Source organism: Dermochelys coriacea, chromosome 7, assembly GCF_009764565.3.
Source record: "Dermochelys coriacea isolate rDerCor1 chromosome 7, rDerCor1.pri.v4, whole genome shotgun sequence".
Taxonomy (NCBI): Eukaryota; Metazoa; Chordata; order Testudines; family Dermochelyidae; genus Dermochelys; species Dermochelys coriacea.
In genome coordinates this window covers 109277503-109285362 of record NC_050074.1, presented here as the reverse complement: position 1 = coordinate 109285362, position 7860 = coordinate 109277503, and the positions used below count along the sequence as shown (strand labels likewise).

The 7860-nt window shown below is 41.7% G+C and overlaps 1 long non-coding RNA gene across 1 annotated transcript; it reads left to right on the top strand.

Moving 5' to 3' along the window:
* Positions 1 to 2192: 2192 nt before the first annotated feature.
* Positions 2193 to 6775, top strand: LOC122460940. The gene is made up of 3 exons (XR_006282581.1): positions 2193 to 2318; positions 3601 to 3604; positions 6763 to 6775. It is a non-coding gene; the product is annotated as an uncharacterized LOC122460940 (long non-coding RNA).
* The last annotated feature ends 1085 nt before the right edge of the window (positions 6776 to 7860 follow it).

Genomic DNA, 7860 nt, shown 5'->3' with positions numbered 1-7860 from the left:
AGTTTGCAATCAGGTCAGGCAGCTAGACGTGCCTTTCTGAAACACATTGTTGTTGTGCTCCCCATGGGACAATGAGTCTTCACACTGCCCCATGTAGCAGGCAGTGCTTAAGAGGTACAGTTCAGTCTGTGGATTGTGTTGAAAAATAAAGTCCAAAAGCTGCTGGTAATTGCATCCATGGCTAGATTGTACTGCAGTTTCACAGTGTAGCAATTTATTCAATGAATAGTCTCATGTAAATCTATGAAATTACTCTTAGCGTGAGGCACTACTCAGCCTGAGTCTGCATACCACAATCCTCTATTACATTTAACTGAGCTTTAGACTTGTGAGACCAAAGAGCTTGTGTTTACTTTTCTCTCTTCTCTTCTTTAAACTAGCATTTTTCCTCCAAGCTTCTGCTGCTTATTCTGGTGGCAAATCTCTGTTCAGGACTTTCTTGTTGCAGAGGAGATAAGGACTGATGCTGCACAATGTACAGTATCCTCAGTTGCAGTAGATACTGTCTCAGTTGGAATACATGGAGCAGAAAGCTATAATTCTGGCACTGGGGGGAAAGAAAAGCTGTCTCTGGTTTTAATGTGTGATCGAGCACATGGAGAAATCACATTGCTCAACAATCACTTTGTTAAAGGCCTGTGTTTAATTCACCAAAATCTGACTTTGGGAAACAACCTCTGGGGTATATTCCATTGGTGCAAATACAGAATACCTTTCGATTGGGCCCAGTAGGCACAGAGTTCAGAAAGGAGTGGGCAAAGCTGCCTCAGGAGGAGCTTTGGGATGGGTCGTGCTCCAGCCCTCACAGAGGTCTCCAGTGGACAGTGGGGTGTGCCCAAGGCCTTAAGGAGGTGCAGCAGACTTTCCCTTCATTTCTGTTAGCTCATGTTGAGGGGGGAATGAGCCTGTATGCAAGGGAGATGGATACTTCCAGGGCCATTTAAATTGGGGTTGCAGATTCTTTGTGCCACCGGAGGGAACCAGAGGATTGGGCAATTTTTTACTATAGCTACTGAAGTTATGTGGGTTATCCTAACTTGTCCCTGTTTGATGAATTCTTTACTATTGCCTTTCTCTGCCTGCCTTAAGCCTGCAAACTTCTGGCTTTATCTCCACCCTCTTCAATTAAATATCTTACATGTTGAAGTGATCCTCTCAAGTGGGAATGCCCTCTTCTATCTCCTGCATGACACAGGCCTTCCACTTACCTCCACTATGTGAAGCTGCAGTGACAACCTTAATGCTGAAAGTTTTTTCTCCCAAATTGACCGTGCTTGTAAATCTTCATATCACCAAGTGGCTATCGGTGCCTGTGTACAATCCTGGCATGCCCCCACCACTCTCACAGTCTTTACCTGTGCCTTCATTGCCCGCCATCTAGATTATTGAAATTCCCTTTGTGATTACATCCTAAAATAGCAACTCTCCAGAGGTCAAAAGTTGTGGGAAGCTGTACCCTGCCTTCTCAAGAATACAAAGTACAACCCTGTTGCTGCAACTTCAGATAACCTCATTGCCTCCTTATCCAGTTCAAGATACTATTCAAAACTGCCCTTGATTTTCTGAATCTCTCTGCTCCTTTCCTTGTTTCCTCTGCTAAGCTAACACTGGCTAGAGGCTCTGTCCATTGACAGAATCTTGCTGTGTCCTCCTCTTGTCTTGCCATCTAGAACTGTCTTCTTGCATTTTTCAGACTCTTCAGTTCTCCGTTTCATTTAAAATCGCTGCTGTAATTATATATATATATATTTCATTCTTTGCCTCTTAATATCTATCACCCACTGCTAATTTTTAAATTGCTGAACTATATTTACAGTAACTCTCAAGTGTTTTGAACGACTTTTGTCACAAAAACTATTGTATAGTAATATATTGGATAACTGTTCCTTCCTTCCTTCCTTCCACCCCCAGAAGAACAAGGAGGAGAGAAGAGAGACAACATTCATGAGACTACAGTGACGGATATACATAGAAAGGTGGTCTGATCACAGGATTTTGAGTCAGGATCTCTTGAATTCTAATGACACGTCTGCCAATTGCCAATGGCAGCAACAAGGGCTGGGTTCAGTCTATCTCCAGGTCCCTTTCTAGAATAAATAAAACTATGGGTCAAGCACTCACCCAAGCTGTACTCTTAGGGCATGTCTACACTTATCTCTGGAGTGATCAATCCAGCGGGGGGAATGGTGGGGGTGAAGACGCAATAAATCGACCGCTGAGCACTCTCCTGTCAACTCCAGTACTCCATCAGAGCGAGAAGCGTAGGCGGAGTTGACGGGGAGCATCAGCAGATGACCTACCGTAGTGAAGACACCGCGGTAAGTAGATCTAAGTACGTTGACTTCAGCTACATTATTCACACAGCTGAAGTTGCATGACTTAGATAGATCTTCCCCCACATCCCCAATGTAGACCAGACCTTATTTCTGGCTCTGGGAAATTAAAGTATATACTCCCTGGTCACCTTTCTAGGTGGTTCCTCCTCACTTATAAGCATCCAGGAGTCTTTGGAATATGGAACCATAAATACCTTTTGTTTGGGGAAAAGGAAAATCAAACATTAGAAACAAGATAATGCTCCCTCTCTCTCTCTCTCTCTGTTTGTATCTATATCTATAATAAAATGAGCAAAAAAGAAAAGGAGTACTTGTGGCACCTTAGAGACTAACAAATTTATTTGAGCATAAGCTTTCGTGAGCTACAGCTCACTTCATCGGATGCATTCGGTGGAAAATACAGTGGGGAGATTTATATACGCACACAGAGAACATGAAACAATGGGTTTTATCATACACACTGTAAGGAGAGTGATCACTTAAGATGAGCTATTACCAGCAGGAAGGAGGGGGGGAAAGGAGGAAAACCTTTTGTGGTGATAATCAAGGTGGGCCATTTCCAGCAGTTAACAAGAACGTCTGAGGAACAGACTGCTGGAAATGGCCCACCTTGATTATCACCACAAAAGGTTTTCCTCCTTCCCCCCCCTCCTTCCTGCTGGTAATAGCTCATCTTAAGTGATCACTCTCCTTACAGTGTGTATGATAAAACCCATTGTTTCATGTTCTCTGTGTGCGTATATAAATCTCCCCACTGTATTTTCCACCGAATGCATCCGATGAAGTGAGCTGTAGCTCACGAAAGCTTATGCTCAAATAAATTTGTTAGTCTCTAAGGTGCCACAAGTACTTCTTTTCTTTTTTGCGAATATAGACTAACACGGCTGCTTCTCTGAATCCTGAAATAAAATGAGCAAAACTCACCTGGTGATTCAGGAGTATGACTCAGTCTCAAAGCAATCCCCACCCACCTAGATCCACCAACTGGTCCAATTGTATTCAGTGGTACTAGGAGAGGCATACGCGGGGGGCTCTTCTCCAGCTGGCTGGTCATCTGGAGAATTCTGCACCACCAAGACCTGCTGTGATGTGCAGCTTTCTGGTACAGTTATGTGATATCAGCTCTGCCACTGCTGGTCTGATAGGGGCTCTCTTCGAGGTGAACTTTGAGCAGGCACCACCTGTTGGGGCTACGACTGTTACCAGTGAAGCTGGCTGTTACTATGAAGTCAGCTCTGTGCTGCTACTGGTTCAGCTGGTCCAGTCCAGTCCAGTCCAGTCCCAAAGACTCAGTCCAATCAACGTGTTCAGAGTCTCCAAGTGGAGAACCTGGAGCAAAACAGGGTCTTTGGACAGAGTTCCTGCTCCCTGGGAGAGAGCTGCTGGTCTCTTGGAGACAGCCCTCTACCCAGCTTCTGTCCTGTTCCTAGTTCTCTGTCTGCAAAGTTGGGGAGATCCCCTAACAATATCCTGCACAATCTCTGTGCCCTTTCATGAGTACAGTCATAGGAACAATCTATTACTACTTACACAATCCGACCATAAATTCCAGCTGAAGCAATAAAACACAGTATGTGAAACCACATGGGTAAGCAACATTTTAATTCATGGAATTATTAAACATTTTAATTCATGGAATTATTTCATACTCTAGAGAGAGCCAGAGGGTTCCATCCCTCAAAACTTCTGGCTCTGGTGCTCACATTATTATCAGCTGTGACATTGCCTCTCTCTGTTGCCTAAAGTTAAACACATGCTCAGTAGGGAAGGACTGCTGCATCAGGACCGTAACAACTGTGTCTCACTTTCTTTATCTTTAAAATGAGGACATCATTCTCTTTCACCTAGCTCTAAGGGCTTATTGTGAGGTGTAGCTCATATTTGAAAAGTGCCTTTGAAGAGGAATAATATTAGAAAAGTACAAAGTTGTATGATTAATTACCCGACTATCAGAAGGTTCAGAGGTGTTCATGGTTAGCATCCAGGTCAGGAAGATAAAAGAAAAAAACAACCCAAAAGGTAACGGTTGCAGCTATCACAATAAAGCTGATGAACTATGTTCAATTTCTGCCCCCATGTTGATCATCTCAATAAAATAGCCAACACAGAGACTTAACTAGCTTTTCACCCCTAAAAGGGTCCCTTTAAAGCAGAGTTAAAGCAAATTGGCAGGGCACTCTGGGGAAACTTGTCCTTGTTCCTGTTGGCTGGATAAAAACAGGAACCCATTCTTCAGAGCTGTTGAGCCACCATCTCTCTTTAGAAATAACCTCACCTAAAAATTAAGAAAGAAAATATTGACAGTGAAAAAAGAAAAACCCTGAGCTTCAGCCAACCAAGATTTCTAGTGTGTTATGTATTGTAACTCAGACATGAACATTAACCTGCCACCATAATACCATGCAGGTGAAAGTGTGAGTTTGAAGGCTAGGATGGAACAGAGTGGGATCTAAGTGGATTGTTAGAAAACTTGGATGTTCTTGATTCTTTGACTTACCCTCCAAACGGCATTTTGCCACCCTCATCTGGCATGACACCTGCAAATAGAGAAAGCATTTCTATTCAGCACATGCTAATATATTTGAGATGTTGTTTATATAACTGAGAAGGTGACACAGGCTTCTATAGAAGGGGTCAAAAATTTCATAAATACACCTTGCAGACATCAAATTTCCTTCACATGAGGAAATTATGATGCATGACCTTTCAAAAGGTTTCTCTAAAAAAATAAATCTGTCTGTCCCTCATTGAAATCAATGGAGTTTTTCCATTCATCACAATGGGATTTAGGTCATCGGACTAGATTTTGACCAGTTGTATTTAGATTTCTATGCCATTGTCTATAGTTGGCTTTCTAGAGGATTCTTCTTTGTGAAAAGTTATGGTGTGTACTATGTGGAATGAGTAAGAAAAGTTTATTGTACTAAATGCACTATTGTAAATGCACTAAGAGCACTGCTGAATGCTAGGAATTATCTTTCTCACAGTCACACTCTGACCATTTTCAGTGGGAGCTTTTTGCTGGTGCTTATTAGATCCTGGTACTGAATACCTGACATATATTTTGGGAATACTGTCATTATTTATTATTTCTTAAACACCAAGGATGTTCTGAGCACTGTACAGGACAAAAATGAAGACAAGCCTGCCCCAAGAATCTAAAAGACAGACACAGATATAATAAGACAGGATTCCTTGTTTCCCTTTGGGTTCTATCATGGTACCTTCTGTTCTTTACAGTTTACTCTATCTGCTGTTAGGGTGATAAGACAGCAAGTGTGAAAAATCGGGATGGGGGTGGGAGGTAATAGGAACCTATATAAGAAAAAGACCCCAAAATCAGGACTGTCCCTATAAAATTGGAACATCTGGTCACCCTATCTGCTGTGTACTTGCAAACAGCAAATAGATTTAAATTTGCCTAATCTATTTTGAGTTTCTACTCATAACCTTACTGGCTGGATTTATTTCTTTAGGAACTGGCTTGAATTAATGTCTGTCAGATCAGGCTAGAGAACTGGTGTTGACTTTATTTATTGATTTCAAGATTAGCTCTTCATTTCTTTCCCACTGAAAGGTATAGCCAGTGTCTGATAAAAAGTTTGCTGGCCCTGAGTATTTGTGCCTCCTTATCAGCAGGCTTTTACTACTTTGGCAGAACTGTCATTAGATTATGGTTTCAGTAGCAAAGTCATATTTCATGACCCACATCTCTGTTTATGCTTTCTTAGTTGTATTTCTATAAGAACTGGAGTTCTGTAGGAATGCTAATACTCTGTTTTCAATCACTGGCCTTTTGGTTTCAAGTACTTGTGTCTCATTGAAAAGAGGTAAGCATTTACCCAAGTTAAGACGTTTAAATTAGAATATACCTAAACAAGTGTACAGTGAAGATAATTTGCAAGAAATGTTTTTCTGAGGAATGTTGCAGGAAAGGGTTTTCAGAATCTTTTGGACATCTATATTACAGTGCATTGATTCTGTCAGCTCTAAGGGACCTGCAGAAACTCACAGAGTCAGTTTTCACTCTTCTCATCTCTAGGACATGGTTGCATGTGATTGGGGTCCAGTGAGGCACTGAAGGAGCTGAAAAGCACAGGCTGGCGATGTAGAAACCCAGACTTAGAATAAGAAGAAAATGTCCAAAACTTGTGGAGGTTTTGGACAACAATACAATCTCTTTGATCATCTTCTGCTGTACACATTTAACATTACATAATTAGAAGTAATTGTGAAACCTGATTCTGCCATGTGACACTCCCATTGGGTGTTTTGAATGTGGTTCATTAAATGCTCTGGTCTGACCATGTACCAGGAAAATCAACAGAAATCACTGCAAAGGAAAGTCTTGGAAGAGACAAGGACAGGTTGGCCTTAGTAATTTTAAATGAAACATTTCTGTTGAGCTGGGGCAAAAAGAGACAAGGGTAAAGGAGAATGATGGCATTATGGTTAAGGCACTGGTTTTATTCTTGGCTTTTCCATAGACTTCCTGTGTGGCCTTGCGTGAGACACATAACTTCAATTTTCCATAAGTAATACATAATGATACTTCATTTCCCCCATCCCTTTTCTCTTGTCCATGTTGGTTGTATTTATAAGCTCGTCAGGGCAGGATCCGTCTCTTACTATGTGTGCATAGAGATGTTAGTGCAATGGGGCTGTCATAAATATACAGGGAAGGCTAACCACCTTTAAATCCCTCCTGGCCAGAGGAAAAACCCTTTCACCTGTAAAGGGTTAAGAAGCTAAGATAACCTCGCTGGCACCTGACCAAAATGACCAATGAGGAGACAAGATACTTTCAAAGCTGGCGGGGGGGGGAGACAAAGGGTCCTCTCTGTCTGTGTGATGCTTTTGCCGGGACCAGAGCAGGAATGCAGGTCAGAACTCCTGTAAAGAGTTAGTAAGCAATCTAGTTAGATATGCATTAGATTCTGTTTTGTTTAAATGGCTGATAAAATAAGTTGTGCTGAATGGAATGTATATTCCTGTTTTTGTGTCTTTTTGTAATTTAAGATTTTGCCTAGAGGGATTCTCTATGTTTTGAATCTGATTACCCTGTAAGGTATTTACCATCCTGATTTTACAGAGGTGATTCTTTTCCTTTTTCTTTAATTAAAATTCTTCTTTTAAGAACCTTCTTTCATTCTTCTTAAGATCCAAGGGTTTGGGTCTGTGTTCACCTATGCAAATTGGTGAGGATTTTTAATCAAGCCTTCCCCAGGAAAGGGGGTGTGGTGCTTGGGGAAAATTTTTTTTGGGGGGGGGGAGATGTTTCCAAGTGGGCACTTCCCCTGTTATTTTTGTTAGACACTTTGTGGTGGCAGTATAAAGTCCAGGGACAAAAGGTAAAAGTTTGTACCTTGGGGAAGTTTTAACCTAAGCTGGTAAGAATAAGCTTAAGGGGTCTTTCATGCAGGTCCCCACATCTTTACCCTAGAGTTCAGAGTGGGGAAGGAACCTTGACAGGGGCCCTGATCTTATTGGTACTTTTAGGCACTACTGTTATATAAAAAACTAA